Source organism: Elgaria multicarinata, chromosome 5 (assembly GCF_023053635.1).
Source record: "Elgaria multicarinata webbii isolate HBS135686 ecotype San Diego chromosome 5, rElgMul1.1.pri, whole genome shotgun sequence".
In the NCBI taxonomy this organism is placed as follows: Eukaryota; Metazoa; Chordata; class Lepidosauria; order Squamata; family Anguidae; genus Elgaria; species Elgaria multicarinata.
In genome coordinates, this window is record NC_086175.1 from 58,953,764 (window position 1) to 58,980,724 (window position 26,961).

Below are 26,961 nucleotides of genomic sequence, written 5' to 3' on the forward strand. Positions count from 1 at the left end.
AAGAAATAAAAGAATTCTTACAATGCAACATGAAACAAAACCTTTTCCCAAAGATATTTTTGTGAACCGCCCAGAGAGCTTCGGCTATTGGGCGGTATAAAAATGTAATAAATAAATAAATAAATAAATAAATATTTGTTTTCAATTTTTCCACTTGGCATCAGATTTGTGCCCAAAGCACTCCCAAAGTATTATGTTTGGCATTAAGTGGAATAAAGGTTGCCTTTTTGCTGTTTAGCAACCAGAGAGGCACAACCTAAAGATATCTTATTAAAATCAATACATCAAGTCCTCGCAACCAGGTTTGTAAGTGCTGTAATTCATTAGTGAATTCTCTTGTTAGCATTATTGGGGTTTTCAGTATATTTGATTTCATTGTAAGTAGTTTCAACTAAGTTAGCTAAATGAAACCTTTAAGAAAGATTACCCCCACCCCCACCACCAAATAACCCCAGAGCAAAGGAACACACTCTCCCACACAGCCAGGCCCTACAAAGGAACCCTGGCATGCCTTCTAGGGCTGCCTAATTACACTCTTCAATCAAGGAGAAGGAAGCATTAACACCTGCAAGTGGCATAAGGCCACCATTTCTATTTTCCTTCTAGTTCTTTCTTAAATCAAAACTGTCATTAAATGATTTCAGCAGATCTTGTGTGCTGAACCTATTATTAGTGATTACAGGCAGTCACTTAGAAGCCAGAAGTGGGGAACACACAGGAACAAAGCAAGTATTAGGCCCTGTGTGCCTAGATGGGGTGGGGGTGTTTTTTGTGTGTGTCAACTTCCAGTGCATCCCATCTCTGCCAGACCCATGTCAATGGGGGATTAACTGGGTTGGATCCAGGATCTGCCTTCCACAAAAGGAAAGGGTCTACTTGAGGAAGGTCCCTCTGCCCATTTTTTTGAGATCACACACACACAGCAGCGCACCTCCTGAGTCCTTAACCTTTGTGTAGCATTTTCCAGGGTTTGATTAACTGTGGATTTTACAACCCACAAACAGCTTATAGTTTCCAGGTTCACAGGTCATGAAACAACCTCCGATCAAGTTGATCAGAGGTTGACTATACAAAGCAGCGGCAGCATGCACAAGTTTGGTCAACTGGATTCTTCTGAAGCCTAAAATTGCATTGGAAACAGCCCGTATGATTGTGAGTGTGTTTAATTTCCTTTGTGGATAAGTGAATGTTTGTTTTCAAAATGCAGAGGCCTCCATTTGCCCGTTGCTCTCCTCCTTATTATCCTTTTCAGAGAAGTCCTGCAACTCATTTATTAGACTTTCTTAACAGCTTCCATGAAAAGGAAAATTGTCTATGCAATGGTCTTTATCTAATCACTCCCTCCCATCACATTTGACATTAACATTATAAGGTCCATGAGATGCTAATGTATATATTTTGCTGAGATCTGTTTAATATAGGCATGCCTCATTATTCTAAAGGAAATGGGTTGTCTGAGCATTTTGATGTCTTTTTTTTAACCCTTGGGACAATCTCTAACCCTTGCTTGACCTTGGCTAAATCTTGGAACAGGCTCAAAGGATCAGACATTTTGGAGAAAGAAGTTGTAAATCTATTACAATAAGCCTTTTTTGCAGATCTGTGCAACTTGTGGCCCTCCAGATGCTCTTGAAATCCAACCTCGATTAGCCCCAGCCACTATGCCCAATGGGGGTGAGGGGAACTGTAGTCTAACAACATCTGGAAGTCCACAGGTCACTAACCCATGCTTTTGAGTGTGTACTGCTTTCAAAGCGCTTTCTCTGTGGTGGCACCCTGGTTGTGGAATACTCTCCCCTTGGAGGCCTGACTGGCACCAACTCTGGCATCATTTCAGCGCCAAGTTAAAACATGGTTTTTTAGTAAAGCCTTTGAAGACTAAAATTCTCCAAGGTTGCACATGGTTTTAATTGTTTTGATTTGTTTTGTTGCTTTTAAACTTTTCTACTACTTTTAGTTTGTTAATGATTTAACACATACAGTATTTAGCTGCATATATTTATAGTTTTACATTGTTCTGATTTTAATTGCATGCTGCCCTGAGATCCTAGGGATATAGGGTGGGATACAATTGTATTCTAAATAAAGGTCCAACACTCAAATAAGTTGAGAACCTCAGCTATAGAAGATTCCCAATGTTGCCATTTTGAGGAAAGCGCCGTCAGTGTTGTTCCACTGTTAGTGTCAGACCACATCAAAGAAAGAGTCCGAGAAAAGAATGAGAATACAATGATACCAATCTAGAGTTTGAGTCACTGAGGTATTATTTGGGCATGTGGGCCGCTTGCAGGAGCTCCCAAGTCACATGTGCTTCTGTGGCTATGTGACATTTAGAAGAGTTAAGTGACCTCAGGAGAGATTATTTGCTAGGTCAAACCTAGCCAGAAGAAAAAAAGAACAGCCTGCTTCAATTCATCTGCAGTAACCTTGAGCATTAAAAAGAAGGATGAGTGAATGAATGGGTATGCAACATGAGGGTGTCCAAAGCCAAGACAGTAATCACAGCTGCCGCGTCGATAACACTTAGAAAAATCAATCTTGCTTCGGTCGCCCCTTCTTCCTCCCACCAAATGCAAGAAAAATGAAATACTGGAGACAGGTGAGCTCACCTCAGATTAACTTGGAAAATATTTTCCTCCCCACAAAATAGGAAGAGTTGGGGTGATTTTTCGGAGCCAATTCAAGGGGCTTAGAAAAACTATTCATCCATTTTCCCATAGCGGTGGCGGAGTGAACCACTTTCAGCCCAAGGGCAGAACTCAGTTTTGGAGAAGCTCTCAGGGGAGAGTGCATTCCAGTGGGAGGCGGAGCTTAAGGCAAAAGGGGTGGGGTTAGAATCCCAGCATATTTTTGCCTCAAGCACTTACTGCCATTAACTAAGCCATGGGTGGATGGTGGGGCATTTCAACCCCTTAGAGTGGGGGATGACGACACACACATGAAAGCCAGGGAACCACCAAACAATTGGTCAATGGAAAGGGGGCGTGGCCATGGGAAGGGGGAGTGTCCATCTAGGGAACACCAGAGAACCAGGATTGGATCCCAGATAGGCTGGATTTGGCTGATGGGCCTGAGGTTCCTTTCTGATGCCATCTGACCCTGCAGGGAGTCAATGAGAAGGTTGGAGAGGGACCCAAAACTCTGCTAATGTCCTTCATTCCTCACTGTCAGGCTGTCGCTACTTTGCTGTGGATGGGGGTGGGGGGAATCCTTCAGAGGCCCCATCTGAGAATGAGGGAAGGAGGCCTAACCAGGTATTCAGCAGGGATAGATCCCCATCACCCCACCCCTTGAACTGAGTCCTGTAGCCATCCCACCTACCCCATTGAACCTAATGGAGTCCCATTTGTTTCTACAGGAGGGGGCATCTTGCTGGAGCCTCTGACATTTTATCAAGCCCCTGGCATTATTTTCTGAGCATGGCTCAGGAGAACTTCGCTAGCGTCTCTAGCAATCTTTTGCTGAATTCTCTTAGTGACAGACATCTTCTAAGGTAAACTTTGGGCGCTGCAGAGCTTGGCAGTGCATAATAGAGAAGAACTCAATTTAACTGTATTTCTCTGCTTATTTATCAAGTCATGTCTGATTATTGATTATAGATTAAAGTTCAGAAGTGGACAGAGTCAGAGATTAATTTCCCAGTTTGGAAATCCCTGAACCTGATGGAGCAGCCACATAATGTCTGTAGCCAAACACAGCCTCCACCTTTTCCTATCCCTTTAAGACCGTGAACGTCACTACTTTTCAGGAGGAGCCACGTTGGCTCCAAGTACCACCTCCAAGGCCACTTGAGGGCCTGTACATTGCATCACTGCAGCTAGACAATCATGTTGCCTCTTGGGCTTGTTCCCTGCCATAGCTAAGTGGCTCAATGCATCTGCATTCTCCTCTTCCCTCCTCATGCCAACTGCCTTACAGTTGACAAGCAGCAGGTCTCCTGACTCCCCATCCTCAAAGCCTTTTCGGGTAGCCCAGATCACAGCATCTGGCCCACTAAAACACACCACGAGGCAAATCTAGATATCCCCTGCTGAATGTGAGCAACTACTGCACACACACACACCAAGAGATGACCTTGAGGTGATTGGGAGCCGCTAGTGGCTCTTGGACCTTTCAGTGAAGAACTCGTCTCTACCCAGAAACTCTCTGCATCAATATCCAGGGGAGTGCAACAGCATCTTCTTCAAATCCACAGGAGATGTTTTCCCCTCTCTGATAGGAAAAAACAAGAGAAGATTGATCCTGCCTTGCTAGGCTGTTGGCAAGCGTTAGTGATCAAATTCCCCTCTGTGTAGGTGATGAATCTCAGGGACGCCAAGGAGAGATGGCTTGTCTTGATTGGTTCATCTGTCTTACCTGGCCACCCTTCTCTCTGCTTACACGTGAGAATCCAGAAATAAAAACAATGCATTTTCCAGTGTTCGTTGTTGCTTCCTGGGATGCATTGCTTGAATGTGGGGGTGCTGTTTTACATGAGAGATGAAGGTATTTCCCAAGTTATTAAGGTTGTCCTAGATATTATATAGTTCAGTTAATGTATTGTATTTGTATTGTATTTGATTAAAAAAAAAAGTTAATGAATACATATTTTCATTTCTTTCATCACAGCTTTGTATTTGTTTTAGTAGTGCTTCCTTAGCCCACAGAAGACAGAGGCCTACTTGCTGTGATTAAAGCTTTATTCAGAATGAAACAGGATCTGCTGAACTTACTGAGGCTCCGCCCTCATGACCTCTGTACTGGAGTTCATCTTCCAGTCTCTTTGCAGTCCCCTGATAGGATGGAACTGCAATCTATTCTAACAGTATTCCTCCCATTCTCTTGTACAGCTTTAAGTAAATCTGTCCCATTTAATTTGAAACTGAAAGTTGACTACATTTTCACTTAGCCACAGGTCAACTTGAAAATTCAAGTTCGAACAAAAACAGCGTGCTATGAAAAATGTATGATATGCTCTTAAATTATGAATTTGAGAAACAGCATGTAAAAAGTTACATGGTTAAATGGGGCCAAGTGGCTCCAAAATCTTGAGACAAATGGAAATACATCTGCAAATTCAGTATTAACATTGGGTGGCCAGGGGGAGGGTAAAAATTCTAACAGAAAACTATATTAAAATAATGTCTTGGTGTATTTTCCTAATAGGCTTCACAAGTTTATCAGTAATTACAGCACAGTATGTTGGCAATGTGATACTGAAGTCAGGACATCCCTTCCTCGTTCATCTTTGTGGCTGAAAATGGAAGGGCCGGCCCTATAATTAGGCGGATTGAACCATCAGTTTCAAGCACCTGAATTGGGCTGTCCAGAAAGGGCAGAAAATTATTATTTGCAATTGTTGTTGTTGCATTTTAACTGCCAGGAAGAAGAAATGGTGTACGTGAGGTTTTCTACCTTAGGTTCCGAAATAACTTGACCAGCCGTGGGCAGTATGCACCTGGGGTGGGCCTGGGGGCATTTGCTGCTCCATCTCAGGTAGGCAAATGTCTGGGATGGCCCTGTACAAAGCTATCAATGAAATATTGGGCTAAAGTGTAGAATTCAATCCTCTTCTCTTCCTGCTTGCACATACAGAAACTTTTAAGACAGAACAAGGAAGAATATAGTTCGTAGTTTCACAAATACCAATAAATCATGCTTTGTTGTGATCTGAAAGCATCAGCTGTTGTAGAAACCTCTTCTGCTTAGTATCAGGCAAATATTATATCACTCATATATTTTAAACTCTAGCTTGAATCTAAAGTTCCCACTGCTTGAGCAGAAGATGTTTCTGTCTGTGCAGTGGAAGGGACCAGTTTCCCTCTCCCTCTGCAGCCCTTCTCACCCTGTAAAAAGCTGTTCTGGGAGGTTTTCTGATCCTCTGGAATGTGGGAAGGGGCTGCAGTGGAGGGAGGGGGATTGACCGCCCCATACAAACAGCCCCATACACACAGAAGCCGGATCCATGGCATCTAGCCTATGTTTCTAGTTTCCTGACATGCAGTAGATGAAAGACAAATGTCTGCATTAAGTAAACATAACTGCTAGCTTGCTAGAATTATTGCAGAAGAATGTATTATTTCTGAATAGAATAAAGGACACAGAAGATCATTTTATCATAGATCATCAGTCAATGGTTGAAAGGTTCTGCATGCATTCATCAACTGAATGTGTTTTCTCCTCCAGAGAGGAAGTAATATAGACATAAAGCAGACTGGAGACTGTATGGGATTTCCCGTCAATCTGCATAATTTCATTAACAAGATACAAGCAGTTAGATATTAGTTATGTTGCAATCCTAAGCCTGCTTCTTTGGAGACCTACTGCCACCCACAGGATGTAATTCCAAGGTGATACAGACTTAGTTATGCTTAATGGAACAAGTGAACCATGACTAACTTAAGTCCCTTTGATTTCAATGGGTCCACTTGAAGCATAACTAAGTCTGGATTCAACCCAAGGAAATGTGCTTAGGGTGATCAATTGTTGTACACAAGGAACTCTGTGATCACACACTTATTGCTGCTCTTAGAAACAATGTTGATATCCTCTTTGCGATTAAGGACCTGTTCCTGAAATTGAAATTTGGAAGAACCTTCCTACTATTAGTAGTATCTGATATTGTCTAAATCCAAGCTATAAGAAGAGCCTTGGTCTACAGATGTCCACCTACAAATATTTCAGCTATCAAGCCTAACCTGATATGTTAATCAACAAATGGGTTTCTCACGTCTACAATAGTTTTCATGTTTGTTCCTTTCAGAGGACTTTAGTGGGTTTTCCCTGTTCTCCAAAGGAATAATTCCCCTTCAAAGGGTCTGCTTATGAACAGATAACGCTGCCTTAGCTTGAATCAGGCCATTGGTTCATCAAGCCCAGCACTGTCATCTTCCATTTGCAGCAGCTCTCCAAGGACTCAGGCAGAGGTCTTTTCCAGCTAGCCTGCCATCTAACTAGAACTGTCCTCATGCATGATTATTTGCACTAGAATTGCAAAGGGGATTCATCTTTGAATGTGTAGCCCAATTAATACCATGCGCAATATGAATAGATGACAAATGCAATCCGATGCATATCTGAATTGACCCAATGTAAACCTGTTGATCCAGAAAGTGATCCAGAGGAGAAGCTTGCTTCCATTTGTGGATATCTTTATCAGGGGGTTATGGCAGCCTTCCCCAACCTGGTACCCTCCAGATGTTTGGGATTTCAGCTTCCATCAGCCCTAGCTAGCATGATCAGGAGTGCTGAGAGTTGTAATCCAAAAGATCTGGAGGCAACAAGTTTGGGAAGACTGCATTATGGGTATTTTAAGGCAGGTAATTGATTAGCTAGTATATCATTTTATTAATTCTCATACAGGAGTGTGTGCTTTTAATTTCAGAAGAAACTTCTTCTAAGTTTAACTCCTTTCATTGTTTTACACAATTCCATACATTTCTTTTAGCTGTTGATGAATATAGAAAGTATAGTGGGCACTATCTGACCAAAGTTAAAGACATTTTGACAGGAAAAGTTTAAGCATGCACTTCACTTTCCTTTTGGCTGGAACATGCCCATTGTTTGTGATAATTAATTCTTTATCCACGTGCTATTATCTCTGTTATTATCATGCTCTTTGGATCAAATTCAAAAAAGAGAAAAATGAATATTTTTCTGAAAAAATTATTTATTTTAGTTTTACTTTTAAAATTATACTACATTTCCTTATATGATCAAATTTCCTTATATGATCAAATTTACTTTCTGGATATGTACACAAATGGTTTTGTGTTTTTATATCATTTGTACACTTTATATTAAGCAAAATAGATAACAAGAAAGTTGATATAAAGGTGTAAATATATTTTATGGAGGGTGCTTATAGTTATCATATAAATATATAAACTATTTCAATTAGCTTTCTTCAGTACAATCCATTTAGCTTCTCCATACGTGCCTTGACAGACCTGCAAAACAAAATCCAAATAAATTACATATTTGAAGAAAATATGTAACATTCTGAATGACAACATACTTTAATGCATAGAGATGAATTTCATGATGCACATTCCACTGTGCAACTGTTACTGTTATTCAGCGGTCACCTGTTTCATAAGATCCTCCTGAGAGTGGGAAGAAGATGGATCGAGACATCTGCCTTGTACCCAAACAAGAAGTTGCTATAAGGAGCTAACCCAACCAACACACTTGGATGAGGGTGCAGAGACCAACAAGAACAGTCACAGCAATCTGTCCATATGAATGGGAAGTGGTTAACATCACACACTGCACCCAGGCACATGTATGGTCTTGTTGTGCATGCCTACCTGTGGTTTGGAACCAATGAGTCTTGAAAACCAACCCACCACTGGCTCAATTTGCTACATATATTCTTTCCTTGAATTGTCTGCAGTGATTGTGTGAGAGCCAAGCTAGACGTGGCAGGAAACAAGGCCAACATCTATTTGCATGTTTGCCTCGTTCAGATTTGACATTCTTGTTGGGGCTGTTGCAAGCAGGAGTCCAACAATGTCTAGAGGGGCGCAGTTCCCCACCCCCGATCTATTCTAGGACTGGGAAACCTGAGAGGCAGGCAAAGTCTGTGTGAGCCGGGGACTGAATGGGAGCTGTGTGTGAATAAAGGTAGGTGTGTGTGTGTGTGTGTGTGTGTGTGTGTGTGTGTGTGTGTGAGAGAGAGAGAGAGAGAGAGAGAGAGAGAGAGAGAGAGAGAGAGAGAGAGAGAGAGAGAGAGATTGGCTCTGGACATGCATGTTGCATGCCAGCAGTGCCGGCTGCCCCCACCCACTTTAGGCGGAGTCCCCATCATCTGCCAGACTGAGCCCTCTGACGTGCTGGTCTGGAGCCAATTCAGCCTTTTGGCTGAAAAGATTCCTCATTCCAACCTACTGATCAATCAAGGGTGGAGTCTATGAACAGTCTCATACAAATCCCTGCCCTCCCTTCTGCATCGCAAATCCTCACGGCTCATTCAAAGGAGAGAAAGTTCCTTGCTGCCAATACTCTTTTTGACTGATGTGATCCTTGCTAATGGTTGAATCTGCACGTACAGCAATCATTCTTTGCTTCGCCCCAAGAGAACTGATGGCTAAGTGGGGGGGGGGGGGAGTGGAAAAAAATTCTCTGCTCTATTTCATACTTGCACAAACTGCAATCCAGAAAACCAAATGCAACCCACCAGACACACATGATGGCCGATGGTTCCACTCTTTTGCTGTTGGCCTGGAAGAGCAGAGAAACCAGGGCTTGCCAATGTGCAGGAAGATCACAATACATAACTGGTGGTAACTGTGTTGTGACTCCACATATGAACTGAAATGGCTATTACTCTCAAGTAGCACACAGAAAAGTGCAATGGTGATAATGCTCTCAACAAAACTTTTACATTTCTCCCTGGAATGGCAGTTTTCTGGCACTGGGAGCTATTTCTGACACAGACTCATCAGCTTGGATGGACACATTGTCTTCAGTTATTCATTTGTTTATTTTTTTCATTTTTTAATCTCGCTTTTTCTCCAAAGAGCTCACCAGGTTGCATTACACTGTACATAGTTCTCTTTCCACCCTCCCAGCTTTGATCCTCATAACGCCCCTGAGAGGTAGGTTTCACTGAGATAGATCAACTAACCCAAGATTACCCGGTGAACTTCATGAGTGAGTAGGGATTTGAACCTGGGTCTCTCTGGTCCAAGTCTGATACTCTAACTACTATGACACACTACTCTCTTACATTGAAGGTTGCACTGCTGGAAAGAAAGTATTAAACTTCTAAAGTTTGCTCAGGAGTTTTAGCATACACAAGTGTTACTTGCTTCCAATCTGAGTAATTACACTCTGCCTACACAAATTCTCCCTGCGGTTCCATTTGGAAATGTTCCTTAGCTGTTCTTCTCCTCAACAGTGAGCTTTTCTGAATACTGAGCTTTGCAGATGTGGGTGGATGAAATGACACTGAACCTTGTCCTCAGTTTTAAGTGCACAGCGCTTATTAGCTCAATACTGTACTCTTACTGTTAGGAACATCATGTGCCCCACAGTCAGTAAACTATTTTGATAACAATTAAACTAAAAGATGCCCGTGTGTGTGTGTGTGTGTGTGTGTGTGTGTGTGTGTGTGTGTGTATATATATATATATATATATATATATATTACAATACACACTCACTCTCACACACGGTACTTCTATGAATAAGTGTTTTAAATTGTTTTATATGCTAAAGGCTGCAATCCTATGCACCATTGCCTGGGTGTAAGTCCTTTGAGCTAAGAGGGACTTACCTCTGAGTAGACATGCATATATTTGCATTGTTAGCACTGTGATCTATTAATCAGGAACCCTATGGTCAAGCTGCATGCTATTGTATGTTAAATACATAGAGTTGGATCCAGGTTTGGTCATTCTTAGAGTAAAGCCATTTAAATCAGTCAGTTAAGGTGCTAGCCTGGATCCAACCCATACTGCTTCTGTTTTTCTTTTACTCAAATCTAAGTAATCCTGAGTCTGGAGCAGGATTGTAGTACATGAGGAGATGAAGTTTAATGCTCCCAGCCACAACCCCGTTGAAATCTGCCCTGCCCTATGCAGCAGCTAACAGGAATTTTAAAAACTCTTGTTTTTGTAAGAATGGTAACTGCTGTAATGGGAGTTTGCTTTCAGGGGAGTGACAGCTGGGGAAGGAAGGATTGAATCTCTCCTCCTTGTGCAATGCAGTTCCAATCCAGATCGGGGCATAAACAGACCTCTATGAAACATAATGTGTAGTTTGATCATTGATCAAGTAAACAGATACCACCCATGTCTCATTTTCTGATGAGTCCATTTTCCAGAAATATCTTTATTCTCTTATCTTTAGACGGAAAGGTGGCTTCTTTTAAATTATTTATTTATTTATGTATTTATATAGCACCATCAGTGTAAATGGTGCTGTACAGAGTTAAAATTCCCACTGGTTAAGAAGAGAATGGTCTTAGTTCCCAGTTATACAGTTTTTCATCTTCATCGTCACCACAATTAACTACAGCAGCACTGAATATTGCTGTCTAATTTTTCCTCCTTTGCTAGAACGTAATCTGGATAATAGCCTGAACTTCATTTTCTTTTAGATTATCTATATCCTGCCCCATTCATTTAAGTGGGTCTACTCTAATGTTGGATACAGCCCCTATTCATTTTATTGAGTATGGGCAGGAGATCTTATTGGTGGATTGTGTCCATTGCTGTTTTTTCTACACCACCTGCTTCATTAGGGGACAGAAATGGAATTCTATAATACAAGAAACTTTATGGATTTCCTCCAAATTTCTCATTTCACTCTCACTTCACAAGTCCTTGAAAAAGAAAGTATGGGAGAACTCCCTGTTGACATTTCATCATGGAAGTTTCAAAGTGTACCTCTTGGCCCTGGCCATGTGATCCCATTTACAGCTATGGAAGGAACAGTGACATGACTTGCAGAAATTGTGTGAAACTAAATAAGCATATCCAGTTTTTGAAAAATGCATCGTGAAGACTTGCTGGACACAGAGAATTCCCACTGTTGCTAAGTCCATAATGGGGGTATTAAAGATGGCAACGGTGTTCCCAGTATTTTATGGATTTCAACCAATGCCATTTGTGTAAATTAACCCTTGTAGCGCTAATGGGTATCAAGAATGTGAAACTTACAATTAGAAAATGGTTCATGACTCCCTACTCCCAAATTCACATTGCCCAAACAGAATTGGGCTGTACTGAAAGACCATCCATTATTTTATTATTTTGATTTTTATGAATACCATAATCTTGGGCTCATTAGTAAATTAGCATGTGCCTTTTATTCAAGTTTTTTTTTACATCCTGCTACTCCAAATCGAACAGCCTTGATTAAATTCTGGCCATTTATTCACATGGGTAACATTTCCCCCCTGCTGCAGGCTGCCTTTGTGTCGCTTCAGCTCTCCAATTCTAGACTCCTAAATGCAAAACTGTTTTAAAATTCAAGCTCTGACAGAGATCAATGAAAGGCTGGGAACTGAAGGGATAGGTTGCAGAAAGGCACATTAATAAACCTGCCATGTTAAGCTTCCTATGTCAAGGGGAACAGCCTTTCTCCCAGCAATACTTGGGTCATTTCCAGTCCCTAACAACTTTTCAACCAACTGCTATCACACTCTGTGTAATCTCTGGGCTGCTATGCATATTCATCTTCTGATGCTCCAACTCATTCAGCTGCCCTGGGTAATCCCATCCCAGAAATCTGCATACCCTTTCATGCTTCCAGGAAAGTATGACCTCCCCCAAAATTAGTTTAATAGATTGATTTGCTAGTGGCAATTGCAAAAAGATGAAAAGAAGCAAACACTAAAATCAGAAGAACATTCTCAAGCAGGGCGGCGTTCTCCAGCTATCACTGGAATCAGCTTTTAAAAAAGAAAAAGTAACATACATTGAAGTTTGAGGAAGAATTTGTTAAAAAAGAAAAGAAAGGAAAGAATATGCAGATCTAAATTTGGGCTGAAACTTCATCTGTCCGGTCCCATTTCAGAATTCATGCATACTGATTGCACCAACATTGGAAACATGGAGCAAAAGATAGATGGCTGGCTGTGTGTATCATGTAATTAATGATGGACATCAGTTTCATGCCAACAATGGATCAAATGTAGGTTATACTAGTGATCTTTAATATGCCACTTTCAAACACTTTGCCCTTGCAGCCTTACTCAACGCTTTTGCATACTATTACATTATTGATACTAGGCTAGAGCTCAGGTTACTTAAATATTTCTAGCTTAAAACAAGCAATTGTGTGCAATGTGCCCAAAGATACATGAAATATTTGCCACTCAACAAGTATCTAAGCCAGACACCATGTGATGTTTACTACTCAGCTGAACCCATTTATAGATGTATTACTCACCACTGTCCCAGTTAGTATACAGGTCTTATTTTTTTAAAAAAAGAAGTTACATTGCCCTTTATACAGTTTAGAGAAAGGTAGAGTGATGAGCAGTTGCTGAATTATACTCTTAAAGCATCTCTGTATGTTACCCTCTCGGTAACATGCAAGGTGCAATGCATTTGGATGGACATCAGCTTGCAATTAAATCAGTAATTGGACCATTTCAGTGAATGAGATAAGGATATGAGGTTTCACAGTGACAGCAGCAGCAGTGAGAAAGAACATGAAGGAAATGGGGGAGTTTTAGAGCATAGGTGGGGAATGGGTGGCCCTCCAGATGCTGAATTGCAACTCCCATCAGCCCCTGCCAGCATAGTTAATGTGGAGGGATAATAGGATTTGTAATCCAACAACATCTAGAGAGCCACATATTCCCCATCCTTGCTAAAGATGTTCATCAGACAAACATTTTGTTGCATGCTCGGTACTGCCCACTTACAGATGTGTGCACGTCCTTTAGATGATGTCCGCTTGCCACATGCCTCCTGCTTCTTCCGCTTGTTTTTCTGACACAAAATAGACCCCTTTTAATCTGACTTCTTTTTTTAAAATGGAATGTGCCAAGATCTCCTGCTATATGCAGGAAAAGTGAGTGATATAAATGGACCCTGAATAGGCCATGTGGTCTTTGTTTACTTCTTCTTTCCCCTTTGGGCAGAAGAGGAAGTAACCAGGATGATCAAGGGTCTGGAAACAAAGCCCTATGAAGAGAGACTGAAAGAACTGGGCATGTTTAGCCTGGAGAAGAGAAGATTGAGGGGAGACATGATAGCACTCTTCAAATACTTAAAAGGTTGTCACACAGAGGAGGGCCAGGATCTCTTCTCGATCCTCCCAGAGTGCAGGACACAGAATAACAGGCTCAAGTTAAAGGAAGCCAGATTCCAGCTGGACATCAGGAAAAACTTCCTGACTGTTAGAGCAGTGCGACAATGGAATCAGTTACCTAGGGAGGTTGTGGGCTCTCCCACACTAGAGGCCTTCAAGAGACAGCTGGACAAGCATCTGTCAGGGATGCTTTAGGGTGGATTCCTGCATTGAGCAGGGGGTTGGACTCGATGGCCTTGTAGGCCCCTTCCAACTCTGCTATTCTATGATTCTAATGAGGGACAAACATGGGGGTGGAGAAGCGATGTTAAGGAAACATAATTCTCCCCCCCCCATGTGATGACACAGGAAAAGCTTTTGTTCCCTGAGCATTTAGTTAACGCTTTCAATATATAAAATACTGGAGAAAAAAGAGGTAAAATAGCTGTGCAATGATCTACATGTCTACTCAGAAGTAAGTCTGCTGAGTTTAATGGAACATACTTCTAAGTATGAGATTGCAGCCCCAATTCAGTAAAGCAAGAAGGCAACAGAGCTAATGAAGTTTTAGAGATAGAAATGGCATGAAATTCTTGCGTTATTAATTAAAGCAGAGAAAGTTAGCATCTATCTATCCATCCATCCATCCATCCATTTCCCTCAAGCTATATCCATGGAAAGAAGCTTCTTGGAATGTTTCAGCCTCAGACTGCTTAGAAACAGCCGAATGTGGCACTGTAATCCTACTAATACCTTTTCACATTGATTTCAATGGGACTGATGAAAGACAGCAACTATTGCTGTATAGCAGGGTGAGGAGGGGCAAGCATTTGTGGGAAGGTTAAGTGAAATGTTTGGGGACATTGCTTTAATCGTATGGTTTACTTCATGGTGTATTGCTTCTTTTCAACTACTGAGATTAGTTGAGACCACCTTCCCATCGAAATGAATACTGATAGAGACAGCACTCAGTCAGAGTGCTAGTTCTGGTACTCAAAACAAACAGCACACCTTCAGATCAAAAATTCTGTGGCTATGCTCAGTGTCTTCTTTTTTTTAAGCCACTAGAATTGCTTACCAAAAAAATGGGTAGAATCAGGCTCTGTCATTTCTTGCTGATCCGCAATCACTACTTTTTATTACCATTTCATTCTTTATGCAGCTTTGAACTAGGCTGTGTAAAGATGGGTGAGCTAGTTGCTGATCCGTAGAAATGCAACATGAGCAGGTTCAGGCTGTTCCATTTCTGAAGCCCACAGAAAGCTCTTGCAATTATGGATCCTCTGGCTTCCTTTTGGGTGCCTGCTGTTCCTAAGCAACAGGCGTAGGTAGACCAAGGCTGAAAAGGAAAAGGAAGGCCCCTTTCCTGTTGCTGCAGCAAAGCTGCCCTACATTGGATTTAAAAAAGGACAAAAATAAACTGCAAAATGGTGCACAGAACAGAAGAGAAAAGTCCTCCAGGATGATTTGGAAAAAGATTAAATGCTGGGGGAAAAAGGCAAGTGCAATTAGGTGCCGTCCCTCTCCTACAACTGCAGCCAGGGATCTTCAGGAAGAGAGGTAGCAGGCCCTTCCGAGCAGGTGCAGAATGTGGCCCAGTTTGCTCTGCCATTTTCAGGACAAGTTGAGTCCTAACAGCTCCCAGCCTAAGTTTCTTCTTATTCAGAAGCACTATACAACCTGGTGCCCAGATCACCCAGTTTTGCACATTCTGTTAACTGTGACCAGGAGACTGGGAAAGCTCCACTGTTCTCTGCTTATTCCACCTTTCTCAGCCTTGCCTCTTATGTACTCTTGAAAAAGATACAATCATTGAAATGGAAGGGGTCTCAAAGGTCACCGGGTCCAAAGGTAAGCAGAAAGTAGATCAGGATTGACTGTTGGATAGCTCAATGATCAGCAGTAGATCTGCAAGGATTTCTGAGTCCCATTTGTTTAGCAGCAGCAAGATGACTCTCCTTCCCCCACACCTGCTTGCACTAAATCAATGAAGAAAATGTGGCGTTACCAAGAGTGTTTTTTTGTTGGGAAGGAGCTCCACTCAGTTCTAGTACTCAAATTCTTGGGTTCAGAATCTTTCAATTCTGCCTTTTGCACCAAAATATCTCAGGGGTTCTGGTAAAAAATAAAGTAGATCCTGCAAGCCTGAAGTCTCTTCACTCCCTCTCTAGTCCAACTCTATGCCAATGCAGAAAATAAACTGCTACAACATTTACTGACTAGGTTCAGACTTCACTTTCTTCTTGCATGCATTTTCTAAATCCTGAGCAAAAGATAGTCATGGATCATACTAGTACCACTAGGCAGCCTGGCCAGAATAGTGCTGGGATAGAGTGCCTTTCAGCCTTATCCTGACATACACAAGACGACACAAAAGAATTCCACATCATGCTTTGCTCCACATTGCGCTTTTGGATATGCGTACAATGCAGGTGGCAGGGAACAGCCCAGAATGAGTCAAGCACTAAGACTGATGTTGCCTAAACTCTTTTTTTCCCCAACAGACCAGACAGAGACAGGACAGAGAACAGGATCCCAGAAAGTGCTATTAACCCTGCACTCCTATTCACACTTTCCTGAGAGTAAGCCCCACTGAACATAGTTTACCTACATCCAAGTAAATACATTCACAGGATTGTGCTATAAGTTACCACTGAGGGGCTGACTATTAGCAATCTCTTCTTCACTGTGCTGGTTCCTTTCTGAACCTGATGAATGTATCAGTTCTCATTGATGTCACATTAGAATAAAGGTAAGTTTACATGTCATGAAGCCAGCCCTTGGTTGGCAGACTTCCCAGTGCTGATTAGGTTATGTGTAATATCAATAAACACAGGACATGACAGCTCTTGGGTTGCTGGCAGATGATTATATTCTCTCAGAAGTTTTACTTTGTGATGGATTGACCTCAGGATGCCTCAGTTTCTGGCTGTCCAAAAAGAGTTGAAACAATGGAAGGAGCTGACTTAAGGAAAATAATTAGTGAGGATCAGTTATCAAAACTCAGGAAAGGATTTTTGAGTCTCATACACAGGACATTGAACAATAGGGGTGGGGTAGGGTCATTCCAGTTGTAGTTACAGCTCTTCCAACGCAAATCAGGACATACCAGCATGCACATACTCTGTCAAAAATGACATGGAAAGATGAATGTGTGTGTGTATGTGTGTACACACATCTCAATATGACATTATACATTTCACCTTCATTTAAATGTGGTAAACAATGTGGAAAGAGGGGGGAATGAGAGAGAGCATTATGTTGCACTTACACTGTAAAGAATAAAGATTCCCCGAGTGATGAAATAAAAACAGCCACTATGCTCACCAATGCAGCTTAAGCAGTTCCACAGGTTTAGGCTGGCCAGTGACACTATGGATATCTCATAAGACCTCAAAAGAGACGGTCGAGGTTTCTTTCCTGAAGGGAAGTCTACACTGATGTCTACACTTACACAGATGCGAAAGTCTCTTTTTGTCTATCTATTTATTCCCAAAGCATTACCAGAATAAGCAATAGCCAAGAAAAGCACTGTGTTATCTTCACGTTGTTGGATAAGAGACAAGAACATATTGTGAATTTACATTATTAGGGAAAAGGAGAAAAAAAGAAAAAACAGGAAGGAAATAGGTTTCTGGTTGTCAAGGATACCCAGAAGGCCAAACTATGAAACAAGTTGAATAGTTTGATCTGCTTTAATTCTTAAATGAGAAAATGACTGCGATAATTTCTGAAAATGAATTTCCTAGAAGGAGCCCGAGCAGAAACGCATTGCGGCTGTCATCGCTCAGTAGAACTAAAAATAATAATTAAACCACAGGCTTTGAACAAAAGCCCAAATCAAAGTTACATCTAAAGGTTCTGGTCACACATACTTCATTAAAAACTGACTGCAAAGAAGCTTATACACTTTATTAAATAAATAGGGTTTGAGGGCCACCTTGAGGAACAAATGGTAACTGCAGCCCAGCAATGTCTACAGCTGAATTCAGCTGTGTATGTAAAGGAACATTTCATTGCATCAAGGAAAGAGATTTTATCCCATATACCAGCTCAAGTTCAAATTGGTTGTAAACACACACACACACACACACACTAGTGTTAAGCTCATTTAGTGCTCTGCACTCTTTCAGAAGAGATAAAATTGTATGCTTTGTTGGCACAATATTTCTGCTTCAAAACCATAGGGTCTAGATATTACTAGCACTGGTGATTCCACAGTATGAAAGGATAATTTTTCACACTATGAAATCAGAGATAGACTCAAATGCAGAAACTTACTTTACACAATCTCGGTGGGTTGTTGATCTACCAATGAAGGGGGAAAAAGAATGCGAGATGAAAAACTGCATGAATGGTGCAAACCTACCTGTAGGGTGACCATATGAAAAGGAGGACAGGGCTCCTGTATCTTTAACAGTTGCATAGAAAAGGGAATTTCAGCAGGTGTAATTTGTACATATGGAGAACCTGGTGAAATTCCCTCTTCATTACAACAGTTAAAGCTGCAGGTGCTCTGCCTTCTTTTAAATCTGGTCACTCTAGTATAGCTCCTGCAGCTTTAACTGTTGTGATGAAGAGGGAATTTCACCAGGTTCTCCATATATACAAATTACACCTGCTGAAATTCCTTTTTCTATGCAACTGTTAAAGATACAGGAGCCCTGTCCTCCTTTTCATATGGTCACCCTATATACCTGTCTACTCAAAAGTAAGCCACAGAGAGTTCAAACAAACTTATTCTCAAGGAAGAGTGTAGAGGAGTGCAGCCTGAACCTTCTCATGAATCTGAACATAACTGTACAACAGTGACATGCTTCATAATTTAAAGAAATCACTGCAACGTTTCCTAAACCAGGCAGTATCTCAAGTTCACAGCAACCACCAACTGGAAGACTCTCTGCAAAGTGGGAAGAAGAAAGAAAACTGGTAGGTGACCTCAGAAACTGGTGACGATGCACTTTTGTAAAAGATACACATTTGGAAAGACAATTTGATTTCCACGGATCAAGGATGGAATCCAGAACAAGCCTACCAGGCTCCAGCTGAACTCAGTCCATCAGACTGTTGGTATAAAAGAAGCCAGTTTGATTTCTATAGAACCCACTGGAAAGAATGGAGATAATTCAAATGCTTGTGCAGTCGACTGATGTTCCATGGACATAAATGTCACTGAATGGGAATGCAAAGGATTCACATCATGAAATGGCCGCAGATATTTGTCCATTAAAATGTATCCCCTTATCTATCTCGTACCATCGTTTGAATTGTTTTAGATTACTTTCCTTTTCTTCTTGTAGCTTTAATGTAGTCAGAATTGTGTATTTATATTTATAGACTTGGATCTTGAGGACTGTGATAAGAAGACAGCTTTCAGAAGGAGACATTCCCATTCCATCCTTACCCTGCAGCTCCATGAACCCTACAAAATGCCTCGCACAAGGGGCCTCTTCCTGATTTCCGGTCAATTCCCTCTCCTGCTCACTATACCCCATCGTGCCGCACTGTATGGGAGGGTCCTCTACCCTCTGGAAAGGCTCTTCAGATGTGCAGAAGAGAGAAGAAGGGATGTATGAGAAATTTGTTTTGGTTTGTTTTTGATCAGAATTTACCCAGTTTGCACTTTCTAGACCAAACAGACTCAGACATAAACTGTGGTCAAAATCTGTACATTTCCAAGCTTGCAATGTGATTCATAGACACCCCAGTCCCCCCCAAATGCATTCAATAACATAAATACCTTTGAAAAATGCACACAAAAACACTGCAATCAATGGGAGAAGAACACATTAATTTCAAAGATGTGCCCACATGAGGCATACATTTAGAAAAATACGTACAAAACTATGTGTGGAAAAACAAAGCTCACAATCTGATACAGACTAGAGTTGGAACAAGCTTAGAAGAGCCCTGCTGGATCAGACCAAAGGTCCATCTAGTCCAGCACTCTCTTCACACAGTGGCCAACCAGCCATCGGCCAGGGACCACCAAAGCAGGACATGGTGCAACGGCACCCTCCCACCCATGTTCCCCATCAACTGGTGCACACACACTTACTGCCTCAGATGCTGAAGGTAGCACATAACCATCGGGGCTAGTAGCCTAAAACCAGGCTTCCTAAACCAGGAACCATAACCTTCTACTCCAGAAATTTATCCAACCCCCTTTGAAAGCCATCCAAATTGATGGCCATCAAAAAGGAATTGAGAGTACTTTGGTGAGCTCAAGTTTTGCTAGTTCGCAGATCCCTAGAAAGGCAGACACAGAAAAGTCCCCTTCCAAAAGCTTCTTCCCACTCATGGTTCTCAGGATCCAAGCCTTTTCTATAATTGTTTGTATTTTAATCCCTATGGATAGTATTTTAGTTTGCTCCATCTTAGAGAAGTGCCCTGCTCATCCAGCCTTGAGGTTTAAAATAGCACCAGTTATGATATATTCCTTTTCTACATCAAGCTGGAGCTCTCTTGCTGTCGGGGATGCCTTTTCTGCCCTTTTATGTTCGTACAGTAAAAGCACTTTCCTATTTAGATTTTTTGGAGGCAGTATTAGAAATTTAAAAGTAAGTACAGATATAGGCAAGCTACTCCTCCTTCATACGTCTGTCTGGAAACAGGCTTTTCCTCCTAAGTGCACTTTCCGCCATTGTCATTGTTTGTGTGATGTGAAGAATTTTGTATGCCCAAGCTGGGCATAAAAGCAATTTGGAAAAATGTTTCCTCTTAGGCAAGAAATCTGAATAAAGATTGAACATAACCAGAAGCTGCAGGCCTGTTTTTACTTCTTATGAGGTGAATAACAGGCCTTTTCAAGGCAAAAGCATGATTAATATGCTTCTTCTGCCCCCTACCAGCCACTGCCCAAGAAGCAATAATGAATGTGGCTATTTTTTTTTTAACTCTCCTAGGCTGTTAGATGAGAAAAGGGACATGGCATCATACTGCTATGGAAAATTGGTCTCAGTTTTTATATAGGTCAAGAGATGTACTTATAAAATTGTTAATAGTTTTTAAATACAGAGGTAGATTCCCTTCCATGGAGGTTTTAAGTTGATCTATCCATAATTCAGATATATCAGACATTACTTGAAACTTTAAGGAAGTTAAGGTTCTTAGAGATATTCACTCTACATTACAGCAGGAAAAGGTTACCAATGTTTTTTCCTCTTTAAATTGGTTTCATTTTCAAGGGTGGGACAGTATATATTCAACTTGTGATGAAGGATATGGATTTTTAGAAAGAAAACTAGAAATGAATGCTATGGGAAAACATTATGCAACAAAGTTGAGCATGGGCTGAATGTGGGTTGTCATTGAACCGTGGATTGTTGTAGAACTGTAGGTTGTTGTTTTTTTCTGAATCCAGCTGTGATGACAAGCCATGGTTTGTTAACCATGAACAACCCACAGTTAACAACCCAAAACAAACCATGGGTTCTCTTCATGGGTTGTTTTTGGTTAACAAACCATGGTTTGTTAGTGTGGCTGGCTTGAGACAAAACAACAACCCAAGTTTCAACAACAACCCAAGTTTCAACAACAATATACACTCAACCCATACTCAACCCTGAGTATGTGTTCTTGTTATTGTGTTGTGTGAACCCAGTCAATGTTTTGTACAACAATTCTGAATGGGCTTTTTTTTTTCATGTGCAATATGATTGATTTCTTTAATTCAGGGATGGATAATGTTTTGGACTACAACTGCTGTGAGCCCCAGCAAGCATGGCCAATGGTGACAGATGATTAGAGTTGTAGTCCAAAACATCTTGAGGGCACCAGGCTGATTACCTATGGGATCTGAGCCTTTGTATCTATACGTACACAGACATTTTGGTTTGAATATTGCTAGGTTATATGCCCTAATAGTTTTATTTTAAAATAATAATAATAATAATAATAATAATAATAATAATAATAATAATAACAACAACAATGACTGCAAAGCTATGCACACATATACTTAGGAGTAAGTCCAACTGGCTCAGTAATCCTAATTATGTTTAGGGTTGTGATGTAAAAATATGAACAATCTAGTAAGTAAATGGTTAGACATCAAATGATATATATCAGGGAATCTATCTCTGAAATGATGAATAAGGCCTTGCTCACATAATGTATCAGTTGAAACCCAGATGTTCCTGCCCGGGGGGGGGGTGTCTTCAGGGCACGGGTTGGCACCATATTCTTCAATCCCCCCCCACACACATACTTTCCATCCCCCAGCATGGTGTTGGGTAATCCTGATGCCGAGGAGGGAGCGTGGGGTTTCGGAGCGGCCATCCGGGGACTGAAGCTGCCCCCACCCTTCCACCAGGCACTGCCCAGCCACGCCTCCGCTGCGACTCTGGAGTGAGGCGTTGGGGCAGTCTTGATGCTGTCTTGCATGTCTTCACATTGTTCCAGAGAAAAAAAGTCAAGGTAAGACCTCAACATTTGTGGGAGTGCAGCTTCGGCAGAAAGCCGCAGGGTAGGTGCGTGATTGCAGAGCCGCCGTATGATCGATGCCACGCCATAGCACTCCCACCCTGGGGCTTTCCAAGCCTTTAGACAGCCCCCCAGGTCTGACCTTGTCTATGGTGCAACCCAAAGGAACAGTGTACCCAGCCTACAGGTGGGTTCCTCAGCCCCTGGCATGAGTACTTGAGTCCCATGGAGAACATGGGGGCTTTTACTACAACACATGAAATGCAATCGCTCCAGCTAAAAAATCTCAAGTGAAAACAGATTATAAAGAATAAAACTACTTAAAGGAGTTTAAAGCAACACATTGAAAGAATAACTTTGACTGCTTTTGAGCACACGGCTGGGAAAACATAATTAGGTGGCCTCCTATCAAGTGACAGGAGGGGGGGGAATTACAAAAGGGAGTGAAGGGAGACAAAGTGTATGAGAAATAAATTAGCCCGATTACGGGGTTGAACCATGATATTTGAGATCACTTTGTCAGCTTAATTGGCTACAATTTATGCAGCCATATCAAATCTAACTGAGACGTTAATAGGGGAAAGAGTTGTGCTCCACATCCTCAGGAACAATTAGCCCTTCCATTTCGTGAAGGTATTTGGAAGACTCACAGTGCTGAAAAGCGTGTGCAATTTCTAAGGTTAATTATTTGCATTATTTATTATTACCTTCTCTTGATAGCTCCTGTTGCCATAATACCTCAAGCACAATTCTGCGGCTCAAACTGATCATACAATGCCCATGTGCAGAGAATTAGTAGCACTGTATAATATCCCCAGTCAGAGGTCTCTAATTATGTTCTCCTTGAAGTTTCCTGTGCATTGTACTCCCCCCACACACACCTCCCCTATCAAGTTCTTACAAAGAAATGAAAAGACTGATCTTTTAATTGAAGCAACAGGGACCTTTACATCAATGGAACTTGATCCTCTGGTGAACTGGCAGGATCTATGCGCTTTGCATCTATGTGGCACCTGGAATGAACTCTTCCATGGGAGCAGCAACAGCACAGCTCTGTTTGTGTGCAAAGAAGGATGTGCGGACCAGCAGGAAAGCAGGAAAAAATAGAGTCCACCAGACAAATCCAGGCCCGTTCAATGAGCAGAAGCAAAAGACGTTCATGCTCACCTGATATGGTTGTGAAGGTAAGAGAAGAGCTTTTAAAAATTAGCTAGGACTACCCAAGTTTATATCTATTACAGATTCTTTGGTTATTTAATGGTCTGCTCAGGAATGAGCGTGTTGGGATCATAACATGTAATGATAACATGCAAGGATTTTGCTATATATGAATTCCTCAGTGAGAAACTCATACTGTATATACAATCACTACATTATGATGCACCTGTAGCTTTCATATAGATTTCATGTGCTCAGCTGAAAGATTTGCAGGGAGAAGCTGAAAATCCCTCAACAGCTAGCAGGGAAAGAATAGGGGAATGCAGTTGCCCCATTCTACTCCAAAGAAAACAGATGCTGAATGGCTGTCTTGAGCTCTGGAAGGAGAGGAAACAGGAAGAGGAGATAGCTGTGGGTGCATATGAAAACCCAACTATACCTGTGGATGGATGCAGCCCATGGGTGGAAAACTGGAGTTAAGAGTACAGAAATGCAGTGTGCTGTTTTGGATAACACAGGCACAGGCTTTATATAATGCCTGTTTTTCTGGCTTTGGAGCACAGGTTGAATCCTAAAAATACAGAAAAGAGGCTGGGGAGGGGCAGAGGGAGCCATGGGAATTTCTCCCATTAGCTGGATGTCCATTTGTTTGACTTCCAGTTTTTGTAATTTTGATTCTTTGATCTTTTATGTCTTATAGATCATCAAGGTGGACGCACCATGCCACTGCTGGAGATGTGGCGTGGTCCTGTATTATAACTTGACTTCTGGACTTTGACTTTGGCTAACAGCATAATCAAACATGCAGAAAGCGGGGTTGGAACTGAAATTGATCTAATCTAATGCAAATAGAGCCAGATTAGTCTAACAGATAGAGGCTTGGTCTTGTACAGAGAAGACCTACATTCAAATCCTTGCTGTTGAGTGGGTCCCCAGTTCTTGACCTGGGTTCCTCATATATATAAAATGGGAATAATAGCCTACTTCAAAGGAACTTTTGTCAGAATTAGGAAGGCACTTAAAAAAACTATTACAGATATCTGATTAATTTATCTGACTCTTAATTATATCTTAATTCAGGCTCATTTTACCATAGGTTGATTTGTCTTTTTATGCCCAGGCTGATGAGTCCTGTAAACCAGACAGGAATCTGACAAGTTCCAAGGTGTTGAGATGCCACCTCTTCTGAGTTAGAGGTGGACCTGTGAGCATTCTCCTAATTCCACTTTTCTGGATATCTGTGGTATAGGGGAGTGGCACCACACTTGCTTGGGTGGACACGTGTCTCTATGCACATCTGCAGATGACTTCTCCAGGTTTATGGAATAAGTCCTTTCAGAACCCTAAGGGGCACCTCTTTGCACTGCAGCCCTCTGCAGGACACACTGCTATCAGTTTGGAAGAGCAGGCCAGAAACTAGCACGTTTTCCAAGATACATGGAGCACAGCATGCATCACTTTACAAAGTCTAGGCAGTGGAGTGTTCCTTGCAAGATAAATTAACAGGGAAAATAGAGAGAAGATTAGAGCTTTTCCAGAAGTAATAAAGTAAAACAAAAGTTAATTTATGTGTTAACTGTTGAAAGCTGTCCTAGGAAATGGGGGGATAGAGAAGGAATGAAAAGCAAGATGGTGACATGGAAAGAATCCCCATGATGATTCTTTGGTATTTGAGGGGGGGCGGAACTAAGGGTGGGTTGAAGGGGTATAAGCGGGCAAGAGAGTGTGTCTAATACTTTTCCTTCCTTGTGCCCTGTGTGAAACATAGGCTCTTTCAGATCCAAAAAGGCAGTAGAAAAGGTTTACCTCCTGCAAGGCTTTATTGGCTGGAGGGACCACTGGATGTGGGAGTACAGAAAAAGGGGCCCAGGGGGGCGGAGCCGGACGTTATGACGGGTAAGATCGCTGTGTGAATTCTCCCATCAGGGGGGATATGAAAAGCTTATTATCTCACTTAATGAGGCGTGGATTATAAATTAAAGTGTTGGATGATGCTTATGAGTGTTGAGTGAAGATGGAAATCCTGTTTTTTGTGAAAGAAATCACAGATTAAGGGGAGAAAATAGACTGTTCTTGGCTGTTTTCTGACTGTAAGCAGACGGAAGGAGGGGGGAGCAAGCAACTTGGAATGTTTGGAATGTTGCAGCTCTCCTGTTTTCCAGTCTGATAGAAGCTGATTTATATACCCCTAATCTGAGAGAGATGTTCTGGTAGTAAATTCACCCTTCTTAAGGAAGGAAAAAAAAGTATTTGAAACGGACTTGTTTGGATAAGAAGGGGGGAAGTGAAACGGGACTTTGACGAAACGTAAACATAATCCATGCCGTATATTAGAAAGAAAAAAACCCCGGGAAAGGCTGCTTGGCAAAGAGCACACCCTTCTAATCATAATTTGGCCCGTCTGGAGAAAGTGCCTGCCAGAAAAGAGTCACAATCTTCGGGTAGCGATTCAGCTTCAGGCTCAGACGAGTCGGTGAAGATGGCGGAAGGTTCTGGCAAGGCGCCAGCTTCTTCTGTTACAATGGATGAACTTAAAAAGCTGATTCTGGAAACCAAGGCTGCACTCAGCAAGCAGATCGCTGATAATGAAAAGAATGCAGAGGCACGGATGGGGGCGCTAGCGAACAGGCTGGCTGATAATGAGAAAGAGCTAAAGAAGGTTGGGGTTGAAGTTAAAGCTCTTGCAAAAAAACAGGATGTATTTGAAAAATGTTCTGAGGCAAAGTTAAATGCTCAAGATTCACAGCTGATTCAGCTTCAGGATGAGCTTCGACGTTGTAACATTCGCATCAAGCAATTTGCTGAAGAACCAGGAGAAGATTTGAGGAAAGTTGTATTGAAGTGGTTCAACGACATGATGCCTGATGCGGATATAAAGGACAGCGACTTGGAAAGAATCCACAGAGTGGGAGGAGTAAAGTATAAGGGATCATCTAGAGATTTGCTTGTGAAATTTGGCAGTTATTATAAGAAGGAGTTAGTAATGAAGAAGCTGAGAGCTATGGCTATGATTAAATATAAAGGCAAAGCAGTGCTAGTTTTCAACGATCTTTGTCAGCAAACACTCCAATGGAGGCGCAGCATCAAGCCAATAACTGAAATATTAATAAAAAATGTAGTGAGATATGCTTGGGGTTACCCGGTTTTTTTAAAGTTCTCCCATGCTGGGAATGATTATAGAGTAACCTCTCTGGAGCAAGGAAGGGAGCTGCTGAAGAGATTGGGGTTAATGAAGAATGGAAGTGTTGGAGCTGGGGAAGAGAATGGAGCAATGGCAGGAGCATCTGGGATGGGGTAAAGAGAAATGTTATGAGATAATTGATATGATAATTAATTAAATACAGAGATCGGGTCGTCATGGCGGGGCACCGCCTCCCCCCTCTCCCCTAATTGGGTGGCCGGAGTAATAGACTCGCGGGGATATGGGGAGGGGGAAAGTAGGGGGTGGGAGAGGGGGAGGGGGGTTATTAGGGAGGGAGGGAGGGAGACGATGGGGGGGTTAGGGTTTATTGTTATATTTGTTGTTGTATTTGTTTATGAGGTAGGAGGGGGGAGTATTATGTGTGGAATTTGTGTTTTTATGTAAGTAATTTTGAATTACTGAGCACGAGGGATCGGAAGAGATTTCAAAAGGGTGATTATGGATAAAAA

The 26,961-nt window shown here is 41.7% G+C and overlaps 1 protein-coding gene across 3 annotated transcripts in view; it reads right to left on the reverse strand.

The window, feature by feature from the left end:
• Window positions 1–7,809: 7,809 nt before the first annotated feature.
• Window positions 7,810–26,961, reverse strand: part of SMPX (small muscle protein X-linked) — a 39,531-nt gene continuing 20,379 nt past the window's right edge. For all 3 annotated transcript variants that reach the window (XM_063126466.1, XM_063126465.1, XM_063126467.1), the window contains exon 5: window positions 7,810–7,928. The gene's annotated coding sequence lies outside the window, so the exon portion shown is untranslated. The remainder of the gene's footprint in view (window positions 7,929–26,961) is intronic.